This window comes from Psittacula echo, assembly GCF_963264785.1.
Source record: "Psittacula echo genome assembly, chromosome: 8".
NCBI classification, from domain to species: domain Eukaryota; kingdom Metazoa; phylum Chordata; class Aves; order Psittaciformes; family Psittacidae; genus Psittacula; species Psittacula echo.
The window spans coordinates 17,618,663-17,631,815 of record NC_137744.1 but is presented as its reverse complement, the minus strand read 5'-3'; the positions used below and the strand labels follow the sequence as shown (position 1 = coordinate 17,631,815).

Below are 13,153 nucleotides of genomic sequence, written 5' to 3'. Positions count from 1 at the left end.
AGTATTACACTTATACACTTGAATAACAAGTTCCTTTTAAACAGCAGTTAAATAGACCATGTTAGTGAATTCTAAAATACATCTGGTCCAAAAAACAAGCCACCTAAAAAGTACAATTAAGCACTGCTATAGTTAAAAGATATTTTCAGTACACTCCCTTCCCAAATACACCCACATTTTCAACTAGATTATAGATTGTTATGAAAATGCCTAACTGCAGTATTGACTTTGTTTTGAGTTTATGAACAAGAATTTCAATTAGAATAAGTAAATAGATTACTGTGATGCAGCAGATAGAGGCAGAGGCAGCAAACAAAAAACATTTTAATTGAATATGAAAGTAACAGAAAAATTCCATTCTTTATGACAACACTTAGCTAATAAACATGATTAATACTGCTAAATGCAAAAGTTTGAAAGATCAATGATTGAGAAAAAAGGAAAACACTCCATCATTTTAGCACTATGTCCAAGTATGAATTACCTTCCTATAAAAGAATTGTAATTTGTAAAATGATGAGTAATACACTGACAAAAAATGATACACTAAATTATAACATGTGATATAATATAATATGGCATAGTGCAGTAATTAGAACAACTACTACAGTTAAGGCTGTGTCAGCATCTTTGTTATTTAATATACTGTATAACAGCTCATTCAAATAACATTTGATTGCTCCTTAGTATACAAGTTGTTCATTTTGACTCTTGTGAAACATAGGTGGTATTATTTGGTAAAGTATTTTTCAAGTTATATGTGTAATTTTGAAGAGATTTTCGGAGGAAATGCTTAGAGTTTGGTTTTACCAAATGAGCTTTGCTTTCCCCCATGTGCTTCTTCAGTAAATTTATCGTTTATATTTTATTCTCCCTCAAAAAACCATATGACATGCACCTTAGCATGACTTTTTTTGCTTAGAAATGAAATTCATACATGTAACTTCATGTATCAGGGCAGATGCCACAAAAATTAGGCACAAATCTCTAAATCTAAAGGTCTTCTTCACCCAGTTGTTTTTCTCCAATATTCAACCCCAGATGGTCTAAGCTCTCAGCTCATTTACTTATTTCTGGAAGTTTCTCTTCTCCTTCCAAAGCCTTGTGCACCTACCCACCATACTTCCGTAGCCCTGAAGCTGCAGTATCAGAGTGCCCTACCAGCTTTCTGTGCCCAGATTTACAACTGATGCACATTCCATAGGAAAGTACAGTTACTCCCATTTTACAGTTGGAGAACTGCATTGTGAAAAGAAGTGACTTGCTTAAGGGAATACAGGAAACTTCCAATGGAATAGGAAACTGAATTTAAATTATGTTGTACAGTCCAAATCAGTGGACCAGTTTTCCTTACAGATGGGGACAGTAATAACTTTTTTCCTGCAAATTTCACTTGTAAATCTGCTCCAGTATTCAGTGCCAGCAACATAAGAATAAATTGCAACACACTTATCTCTACAGACCATTCCTGTATTCTTATGTTCCCTATCACTTCTTAGAGAAAGTAAAAAAAATACTGCTGAGCATATGATGTATAATAAAGGCGCACATTAAATGAAATGTATCCTGTAGCCTGCAGTATACCACAAAGATAACAGCTTCACCATTTAATCTGGACTGCACATCCTATGCAGTATCAAGACTCTTAAAGAAAACAATAATTAGAACTTCTTCTTACCTAGAACTGTTCAATTGTGAAGTGTTTTATAAGAGCAGTATGATTATTTCCAAGTGGGAAGTTGAGGTTCAGAATTATGAAGCAACTTCCTCCATGCTACCTGGTAGACTAATGGTGAAACTGGAAGAGCAGTCAGATCTCATGGGTCCTGATTCTGTGCTCTATACCACAAACACTGTCGATTCATCCTACCCACAGCTGCTTTGCACAGCTGAAAAGTAATAGTTTTAACAGAAAACTTGCATCCTTTCCTTCCCTGCATTATCTATTTCCATAAGAAAAAATTACATACAAATTAATAGCAAGCCAGAACTAGATTCACATTATAAACCAAACATGTAAAATGCCTGTGGTAATACACTCAGTCCTTTTACTGTCACACAACTTTTTAAGAAAGTATGTATTTTTGAGCATTCGCATTTTCTTATTTAGTAACACGGTTGTCAGCATTTTTTATCAGCAAATACTTGACATATCAATGTATCTATTCAAACTCTTTGTTACCATAACAGTTAGAAGCAAATACACCTGTAAAAAGTAAATCCTTCTTAACACTTTAAATTTAGGTCTAGCCACAATTTTTCAGGAGATTTCTGCTCATCATCACTTTTTGTCCAAATAGGTGTTAGGTAAAGATGTCATGTTTTGATTCTAAATGCTGTCTTTGGTATGATGAGCTTACAGATGAAATTAAAACAAAACTTTACAATGTGAGTCACACCATACACCACAGAGAAATAGAGGTATGGGAGCTGAATTTTCTTCTCTCATAATATTCAAAAAGTTAGGTTTGAAGAAACTTGTATTAGGGAAAAAAACAAATTCTTTGTCCATACTAAGCTAGTGAAGGATCTCATTATTTTTAATATAGGGGTAAAGGAGTCTAAAATTAAACAATGATCCACAGTACTGTAAAGAGAGAGATGGACTTCAAGTGATTGATTTTAGGTATATATGAAACAAAAGGGGAAAAAATACATGAAAGAAGAAAGCAAATATACAACATTAAGGAAAACGAGGCGACAGCAACTGGACTTACCTCTTTCAGATGAGGGGAAACATAACTTTTTATTTAAATGAGAAAGAATATCCCATTTTAAAATATTCGTAACTTGATTCATAAGTGCGATAGGAATATTATTAGAGCACTCAGAAGTCTGTTGATTTGTCAAAATGCCAATACATCATTCATACACTTTACAAAAAGCTTTATGTTTAACACTATTACCCACTACCCGTATGACCTTCTCTCCAACAGATAAAACTAAAGGACAAAAAGGTAATTTTTCCTTATCTTGTTTGCATTCTAGTCGATCTTGTCCCAAACCAGATTGTACTCAGCATTAAAAAAGGGCAAGAGAGACAAGAACCTCCATCTTCCAGAGCTCCTGATGACCATCAGAAGCAAGCACATTGACTGTGGTTTCCTTAACGTAGCCATGCTGAAGTGAGAAGAAAAAGGCAGAGATATTAGCTGTCTAGCTTCCTAAAGGGCTGCAGAAAGCACTGTCTGCCCAGCTGAAGCAGCTAAAAAATGGTCTGGCCTGCTTCAACCACCTGGCTCAGGCCACACAGCAGATGTGTGGTGCACACTTCTGATCTCAGGTTTGCAGCTAAACGCACAATGTGGTTGGGAAAAAAAAGGCCTGCCTGACTGCACCATACATAGTCACCTACATGAAACACAGCGCCTGTTTTGTGGGGCACAGATAAAGATGGGCTCTATATGGATTTGATAAAAGGAGGAGTTATTTATGATATATTTAACTATTAAAGGCTGGTATTTAACCATCTTAACCGGTTATTTGAGCGAACTTACAGTATCAGTGCATGAATTACACGTCTGTTTAACCAAGCAAAAGCAAAACTAATGCAATAAACCCCAGCCCATTCACTTCTAAATTAAAATGTGGTGAGAGGTAAGCATTCCCTTAATGTAATTTTGCAGCCCAGCAGCCAAATTCCGTATGTCTCTCTTCCCACATCCCTATGAACACTGAATTCAGATAAGTTTAGATGCACAGGGAGTTAAATCGTAGGTAACACAGACAAATGGGTAAAATCAGCCTAAGCAATACATGCGCATGCCATTGATGAAATCCACTGTAGTCACAAAGCCTCTGCAAGGTTATCTACAGTCCTGTACATGTCTGTAAGCAAAGCGCCTCTGTTTAAGCTTCATTTTGTTTACTTGAAGGAAATGCACAGAGGTAAGATCAGTTTCATTTTTCTTAAACTGCTGCTACTCACTCATTCCAGTAATTTTATAAGAAAACTCTTAAAGCTCCATGTTTTCTAGTAATAAACCTCTCTCTGCATTCCTGTTCTTCAAAGGAAAATCAAACCAACTGGTTTTGGTGAAGATATGTTTGTGATGTTTAAATTAGTGTCTTCTTTTTAAGTAGTGAAAGATCTCCAGAAAGTAATCAAAGTCCAATTTGGTGACAGTTTCTTTTCATTTGGCTTCAAATTCATTTTATCAGCCTTAAAACTGCCTGGTCTGGCTAAATGAAAACCACTCTGTCAGAGGTACCTTTGAATTGAACCACCACACTGCTTCAATCTCTGTCATTTTATTTTTTGTTGTGATAGATTTCTGAGGAATTGAACTCAAACTGTGCAAAGCAATACCATCTCCACTGCCCAATTTTAGTCTAAAATTATTTTTTAACTTATTTTTCAAGCTGTTGGGCATATTAAACATAACATCAGCTGCAAAGGAAAAAGAATTCAGTGCACTGCTATTTCAGCACTGAGAATATCAAAGTATTTATCACCCCTAACTTCTTTTATAAATGTCCAGTACACACAAGGCCTTTGAATCTTTTTTTTGCTTATCTAGAACCCTGGTACTCCTGAAACAACACAGGCCTATTTGCCAGCATTCCCAGCCCCAGTATTTTCAGGTGTCCCAGACTATTTGCTTTTACCAATATCCTTATCTCACCTCAATACTGGGAAAAGCGGTCACTTTTTTGGCCTGCACAGAATATCCTCTGCTGAAAATACTTCAGCTTACAATGTTCCATCAACTTTATTCACAGTATCAGCATATGAATGTCCCAGGAGAAAAAGAACAGGTAGAAAACAATTTCTGTCATGTTTGATAAACAGAGAATCTCACTACAGTAAGGATACGAAGATGCCACCCAGGTTATATGCCTGCTAAACTCACTTTCCTGTCAGAAAAACATAAAACCGCTCCTGGTCAGGATTATGACCAAATTCTGTCCCTCATATTGGCAGTAGATGATGTTATTTATGGAGACCATTCAAGTGTGGACAATTTTTCTGGTCCCAAATAAACTTTTTTTACTTTAAATTAGGAATGAATTTTTAATCAGCCCCAAGAGCATGACACCTACCTGAAAATCTAAATGGAACATTTGCAATGCATTTAAAGCTTTAATGCACTGATTTGTTTAGCTGTGTGTATTCAGCTCTAGCAACTTCTGGATTGTGTCCTTCACAAAAGCCATGGAAGTGTGCAAGGTAAGATATTAAAACTCAAGAAATCCAGTGATGGCTTTACTGGGCTACTTCCAAAAACTTATCAAGTGGTTCAGCAGATGTAATTACTGCTTAGCCCTGCCAAAGCTTTGAAATGTGCCCATTAATTCAGCAATTCCCAATCTGTCCATCAGTCAGTCATACTTAAAAAATATGTCTGTCAGAACTTAGGTGAAGTAATCTGTTGATAATTATACAATAAGAAGGCATCTGAAATCTGAATATAATTTCTAAACTCTTTGAAAAGTCTTAATGACAGCAAAATCAAAGTTTATTTCACAGCAAACAGGATATTGATGATAAGTGGGAATATGTCAGAATATTTGATGCCAATTTAATTACAAACAAATAATTCCAGGAAGATAATTTTTTAGAAAAGCACAGACATGTTTGTTTAGGAACCTAACCATCCCTCCCAAATCATCAGTTGCTTCCTTTAAAATCAAAAGAGAAAAAGAAATAAGGTGGTGGTAAATACAACGTGTACTGAAATTCCTACTTTATGATTGGTGATTATAGTGCTAAAGCACAATACCAGAACAATAAGGTAACACCTTACTGCCAGTTACTTTGGAAAGCAGGAATGTCCGGCAATGGGCCGTATAAAATCTGCTCTCTCTCCCCTTCGAACAACAGACTGGGTTATGAATCCCTTCAAATTACACACATGAAAAGGCTGATGGCTACTAACATACAACAGAGTGTTTTCTCCTACTTCCTAAGGCCAGTGCAGAGAACATACTGGCTGCAGCAACAAAAACTTTCGGGCAAAACAGTCTTCTGTAGACAACTGCTAAAATATGAATGACCTTTTCCTCATGTAACAAATATTAAAAAAATGTGAAAGTGTTGCAAAATGGATAAAGGGATACAGGAAAAAGAGAAAATGCAGTATGATGTAAGAGACTACTTTTATAAAACTGCTCAAAGTGGCAAGATCTTCATTTAAACTCAAAATATCAAACAACTTACACCACCAAAGCACCCCATTGAAGTTAGATTTGGCAAGATGAAACGTTGTCTTTCTAGATACAAACTATTATAAGAAATTTTCATTAAAATGCACTAATATTCAAAAGCTCAGCTCAAAGTTAGCTACGTGTACCCATTCTCCTCTTTTCTTTTGCTGATTTAGTCATGTGTAAATATTAAGTCAAAACAAGTTGCTTGACTTGGAAGGAAAGTGACATGCTGGAAAAAAGCTCTGCCAATTAATAAACAATGCTTTGCTTCTTTGTTACCTGATCATTAACCATGTGATAATGGAGAGGGAAAACTTGTAATGTTTGTATCAATAGTTAGATAGTGATGGCTTCTGGAATGGAAATTAGTCGTGGTATTTCAGGACGGAGGGATAATATAACTAAAGGAATAATGGCTCTCAGAATTACTGCTTGATACAAACAGCTACAGCCCACCCAGCCTAATGCCTTGTCTCCAACATGGGCCAAAACCAATACTTACTGAGGAGTTTAAATACAGAGAAAACCTATAGTGACAATTTCCCAAAATACTCTTAACAATTTACATGTTAGGAACTTCCCAAAGCAGAAGTATCTTCCTTGAATTTAATAACCTTTAATAGATTTTTTTTTCTATTACATGAATGTTAGTTTTCAGCATCTACAATATCCTGTAGCAAGAAGTCCCACAGCTTGCCTATGCACTGTATGAAAAACTACCTCATATTATTTGGAGAAGTTTGGGGGGTTAACTTGACATTTGCTGCCTTCTTTCGATGTCTTCTAGTTCTTATAGTGGATGACATAAAAAGTAATAAAACCCTATTCAGTTTCTTCTATACAATATATAGTATTATTTTTGGAGTTATGGGATTTAGAGTTAAAACCTGAACTTTCTTTTGGAGCTATGTCAATGTCAGAAGCATATGCAACCCCTTTCCTGAGAGATAATAAATGACCTCTATTCTCTGATGCTCAGGTACTGTTGTAGGAACCTTAGCAAGTCTAAGGTAGTTAGCAGACAATGTACCTTTCCATTCTCGCTGGAAAGCTGGGCCAGGGAGACCGTACTCCTGACAGCATACAGACTGTGCTTTTGACAAAAGAGGGCTTACAAAAATCTGCATAGATCGTTATTTCAACAGACATGATGGTGGTGAACTCGAAAGAGAGGACAACCATTAATTGTTCAATGCTATTTTGAAAATAAAACGTTCAAAACTATTTTGAAAGGTTTACGATTCATTCTTGCACAACTGATCTGCTTCAAAACCACAGCACTGCACCAGCTACTAAGAAGGAGAAAAACGACTGCTACTGCTGAACCGAGGACGCCCCTGCACTCTAAAGGGTTATTGTTAACATTTTTAGTAATTGGTTTGTGACTCTATCCCTATTTACTTCCTTATACAAAGTTAAGAATACTGTACTAGAAGATGGTATCCTGGTTAAGGACCATCAACAAAAAATTAACTCTCTTCTACTGCAGAAGCAAAGTCTGCTGTCAGAAGCGTGTGTTTCACAGAGAGAAGTAAGGTCAAGATTTTGGTCTGTCATGTTTTTGTTACTGTTGATGATGCACAAGCCAGAAATAAAATGGCTTAACTTTCAGATCTTGAACAGAGTTTGTACGGCTGCCTGCCAGAAAGGATAAAACATACATCCTCCTAAACACAACAACTGCAGCCAGCAAGCAAGGAACTGGAATTCAGATTCCAGTGATGATAATCATTGACCGTTCACTTCCCACAAACCAAGTGTTTTCTGCTTTTGGTGGTTTTTTTACTTACTATTTTCCCATGTTCAACAGCTTACTGAAACAACCACTGAGATGCATGTACTGTATATTTTGACTGTGACTGCAACTAGCATTTTAATAGAGAATGAGAGGTTGCAAAAGGGATACCCAACATCCTTTTCTATTCAAACTGAACAACTGTAGAAGTTCTCCAATGAGATTTTACAGCCCTGGGTTCCATGAACAATCAGTAAGTGCTGACACTTGCACAGTTTCAACAAGCTGTGGCAGTACAGGGAACATTGGCAAGGTATATACTAATTCTGAAGATGCACCGTTTTTTATATCTGGCATTTGATTCCCTGCACTAAGTTATTACTGACTTCCAAAAAATGTAGAATGCTGCCAAAACCAGGAGAGCCTGAGAGTAAACCTAATTCACATAAAAGGTCAGCAGTGAAATCTACTGTGTTTCACTTACTTGCAGCCTAAAAATAACACACACACAAAAAAATCCTGGACTATATTAGCAGCCAACTTTGTACTTCCTTTAAAAATCGCTTTCATTTTTGCTTATAGTAATAGCAGAATACATACCTACCACAGCACTTGGACACATTACAGGTTCAATCTATCTTTGATTTTCAGAATATTTTTCTCATTCAGCAAACCTAGTCATTAGGTTGCTCTCATTTAATCTCTAGTGTAATTCTCCTCAACGAGTTTCAGTGGGAGTTTTACATTAGCTTCTTTAAGGAGCAGGATCAAACCTCTAGAAAAGATTAATAGTGCCTAACAAACTATTCAAGAAAATACAGCCTAAATTTGTTGTGTGTATAAGATATTCTATGTCTTCATAGTTCTTTCTGAGGCACACAAAACCATAACTAACAACTATAATCAGAACAAACATTATTAAAATGTTGATATTAATACCAGATGAAGTGAAAATATTTCTGAAGAAGAAAAAATAAGAAGCTTAAGCAACAAAATACAATAGCACAGTGCCAAGCTGAACTTAACTGAGCTTGAGGTTTTGGACAGGATTCATTTCTGCTTGTGGTATAAGTATGCACCACCTTGATTATCATTTAAAAAAATATTGACAGCTTGCCTTCTCATACCAATGCCTAGTAACAAATTCCAAATGTTTTGTCACATTTCTTGTGAGCAATGCCATCTGCCAGAGGTGGCATTTCATGGCTGTTTACCCTGACTCCCTCCAAGAATTCATCTGCCACTATCTAATGCTGCCTGAATAAAGGGGATTAAGACTCTGATGCAACAGAGACTATTGATAATTTGGTATAATTGGGAAGAAATGAAGATAAATGAGGTTGAGGATGGAGAGGCAATTAGTTGAGCTGCCTGTACAGCTGTGTTCTCGGCCTAGCTCCCCTGGCCTTTTTCTTTGGTGAGGTATGTGCAAATTAAACATAATGACAAATACACTCTTCCCAAAGCTCTTTAGTTTGGGAAGCTTAAAGATATGATTTTCACTTCTGAGATTCTAGGCAGTTTTCAGTTAAAAAAAAAAAAAGAGAGATAGAGAAACAGCCATACTCACTGTTGAGATTTTTAAACAGCAATGCACTTTGTAACAGCTACGGATAGCCTTGACTGCTCCACAACTCCAGATGTCTTTGATACCTGTATTTGTTGTCTTACTCTATCCATGTAACTGGTCTAACAACCACCCCAGAACATGATCCCCCTGCCATATTGATTCTTTAATGTCCAGCCCCACATTTCACAGCTGGACCTGCATTTTTAATTGTGCTAGCTTTGAAAAATACTGGTCAAAAAACCTTAAATGGGATGTCCTACAATACACATTTTGCTCTACAAAATCTTAGAAGTGATGTATTTTCAGTCATAAATATAATAGGAAGACAGCTACCCACATATAAGCCTTATTTCTAAGCTATATTACTCAGGTGAGGCCAAGAAATCAAGCTTGGATACCTCAAAATATATTTAAATCCAAAATGAACCTGGTCAGACTACAAACCTCCAAACCAGAAGGCACACATGTGCAGCCTAATTTGTAGTTCTTCTTTCAAACACATGGAGATACGTTAATACATATAAATATGTGCACATACATAGTTTAACATAAACATACAAAAAAATACCATTTGTCACAAGAAATGTTTGTTTCACATAATACCCTGACAGTTTTCCATAAATGTCAAAAAAGGTAACATCCCTTTCGGAAATAAAACTAGTATTTGCAGAGGCAGCTTTGGCTTATAGACATGTTTGCCTAACTACCCACCACATGAAAATTTTCTGCTTTCATATATATAGGTGATTCTATCTGAATCAGGTCTTAGATGAAAGATTTCATAAATACCACTTTTTCCTGCATCCATATTGTCTTCAGCTATTTTAAGAAACTATTTTATGGATCACTTGAAAAATGCTCTTTAAAGACGAAGTCTAGCTCCTGTGCATAGAAGGGATTTTGGTAAATTTTGGAAGAAAAATGTTAAATGTCTTAGAAGAACAATATTTAATAGTTTTATTTTGTGATATTAGTTTTCAAAATAGTTACCTTGTAGAGTACAGTTCTTTGGTGTATTCTCAAGGCTAAACCCACAATTATCCTGTTTCAAACTCACAGAACTTCTGCAAAGTACAGTGTCTCCTCCTGATTTTTTGCATGTGAAAAATCTTTCTCAATCTCAACACCGTACTCTTCCCTGCTACCTAGAGGTCAACCAAAATTTCTGTTTAGCTTTATCTACTGTACTTTTTCATCTTGGATTAGATTTCTACAAGACAAAAAAAGGTTCACTTTTTATGAGGCAAAAATGCCAAGAGAAAAGAAGAATGAATAGCTTGTACTTAAGTCGTACTGACACTGAAAACTGGTCTGAGGTTTAATTGCTTCTTTATGCAACAAAAGTTTTTAACAATAGTTCAGAATAGTGATTTTTTTTTTAATTAGTCTGCAATATTCACATTGCATACATCACACCTCTGATCTTTTACCGGAACCCTCTTCTCATCAACACTGTAAATGAGCAAAATTATTTGCTGCCTATCTTCTGGCTTGACACTTTAAAGATTAACTTGGAACACTTTGATAATCTTGTGATTGACTGTGTACAGTGCACACATTGAGTCAGTCACACTGAGCAGAGCTTTGGCTTTCCACTGGGGAGCAAATGCCCATGTCCTGGCAGGAGAGATGGCAGTGGCTCCTTCCAGCTCTGCCCTTCTTCCTCACACCTGCACCGCAGCTGTACACACTTACCAACACTCATGTTGGTAGCCTCTATCTCCTGGGATCACACAGAGTTGAGTGCTCTCAAACAAAGCCAAAACATACATCTCTGTGGGTGCTCCTGATGTGTGTCAGCATTGCTGCAGTCACCAACGCCCAATCCAGCACTTGCCTTTTATTTCGCATTTGAGAAAACCACTGCAAAACTTGCTCAATCTCTTTACACCTCAGCATGCCTCTTACCCTTCACTTATAGCAACGGCACTAGCTGCTGTATGAAGAGCAACTGTTGGCTGAAGGCCACACACTCCAGCCAGGCAGAAGGAAAAAGGTCAGGGGGGATTTGCAGAAAGGGCAGAAGCTGCACTGCAGTGGGGAGACTGATATCCAGACAGTGATGCACCTAAGTACCAGCAAAAGGAGAAAAAGAATCAAACCTGTTCCCTAGCTTCAGAAGGTTAGGGGACACAGAAAGGATGGCAGTATCAAGATTACTTCCATAACCTAAAAGGTAGCAAGAGGCAGTTTCTGCCTGAGCAAGCCAGAAAACAAACGAAAGGCAGGTGACAAAACAGAAATACACACATGAAAATTTTACACTAGCATGAATAAGACAAAGAGTTGAAAATGAAATATTCTGTATTCCATGTTCATTTTGCTTTGTTTTCCCACTTCCACATTAAAGCACTTGGGTAAGTCTTTCTTCTTTTCCCTCCATTTCATACAGTCGCCCCTCAGAGGCGGGTCTAATTCTCTTCACATCAAACTCCCATCCCCAAATCATAAAATGTGACATGACGACTGCAAGCGATTAAGCAAAGCCGTCCCTAAGAAAATACAGAGTGTTTTTATATAATCCTTTCTCACTGTTTTTCAAATGCCTCTGTGATTACAGCTGTCTTACGAGGCTGAACATGAGTTCAGCTCTACCTCTTCTCAATTCTGAAATCCAGACATACCCAACCCAAGTATGAAAGTAAGTATACAATAAAAAAGAGCCTTCTGACTGCTACAGGATTTTTTCTTTATTTATTTGTACTTTACTTGCAAATCTTGCTCTTTTTCCTATTTTATAATGGCACCTACAGCAGTATTATATAAGATTTCTAAAGCTAAAACAACAACATGATTACAAAGGTAACCGTGAATTCTCAAAAGCGAACTGGGAAAGCAAAAAGAAGTAACTGAAGAAGTATTTCTGCAATTAGTATCTTCCTTAGCTTACTGAAAAGTTATCATGAATATTCATCTGCTGCGCTTCAGGTAAGCTTTTTAAAAGTGGTGCTGGAATGGTCTGTTACCTGAACAATAAAACACAGGAAAGAGCTGGCAATGCTCTTGAAGGGCCATCTTAAAAATCACATAAAGTTCCTAATGGAAAAAAAATGTTTTTCTGAATAAATGCTACCCCAATCTATAAAGTTGACTTGAAAAGATGTAATTTGTGGCTTACTATGAGGTATTTGCATAAAGGAGCTAATACACTAACTCACGCTCGAGAATAAGAGCCACAGATTTCAACAGATTTTCAGAGCTCCCTGGATATTCTGAGAACAATATCAAAGGGTTCCTCTCTCCACCTCTGCTGATGTCAAGGTTAATGAGCTAAAACTTGTTAAATTCGTATTACCAAACTAATGACTTTTTTATAGTATACTGCATGGATCTTGACAGGCAGGCTAATGTGGAATATTGCTAGTCTTAATTGAATTAAAAGTTACTACATGTATACAACTAAGAAAAAGATAACTAAAAATGGAGGAGCTGTGAGGCAACTGTCTATCTAGACCATGCTATTGTCCACGTACTTCAAGTGCTGCCACACATACAGTTCAAATTTCAAACATAAGCACTGAATTCAGACCACATTCAACTGCAAACATGCAGAGGAGAGGAAATACTGACTATCAATAACCCTTTAAAAAATCATTCATCTTAACCCTCATAAGCTCCCTCTTCACCGATTCACACACTGGACCAGGAAAAGCCACGTAAAACTACAGAGCCTTGGCTCTTGATGACTGTGCAAAAGA

At 36.7% G+C, this 13,153-nt stretch overlaps 1 protein-coding gene across 1 annotated transcript in view; it reads right to left on the bottom strand.

Moving 5' to 3' along the window:
• Positions 1-13,153, bottom strand: part of DACH2 (dachshund family transcription factor 2) — a gene marked incomplete at both ends in the record, with an annotated part of 288,156 nt that overhangs the window by 70,701 nt on the left and 204,302 nt on the right. The window lies entirely within an intron of this gene.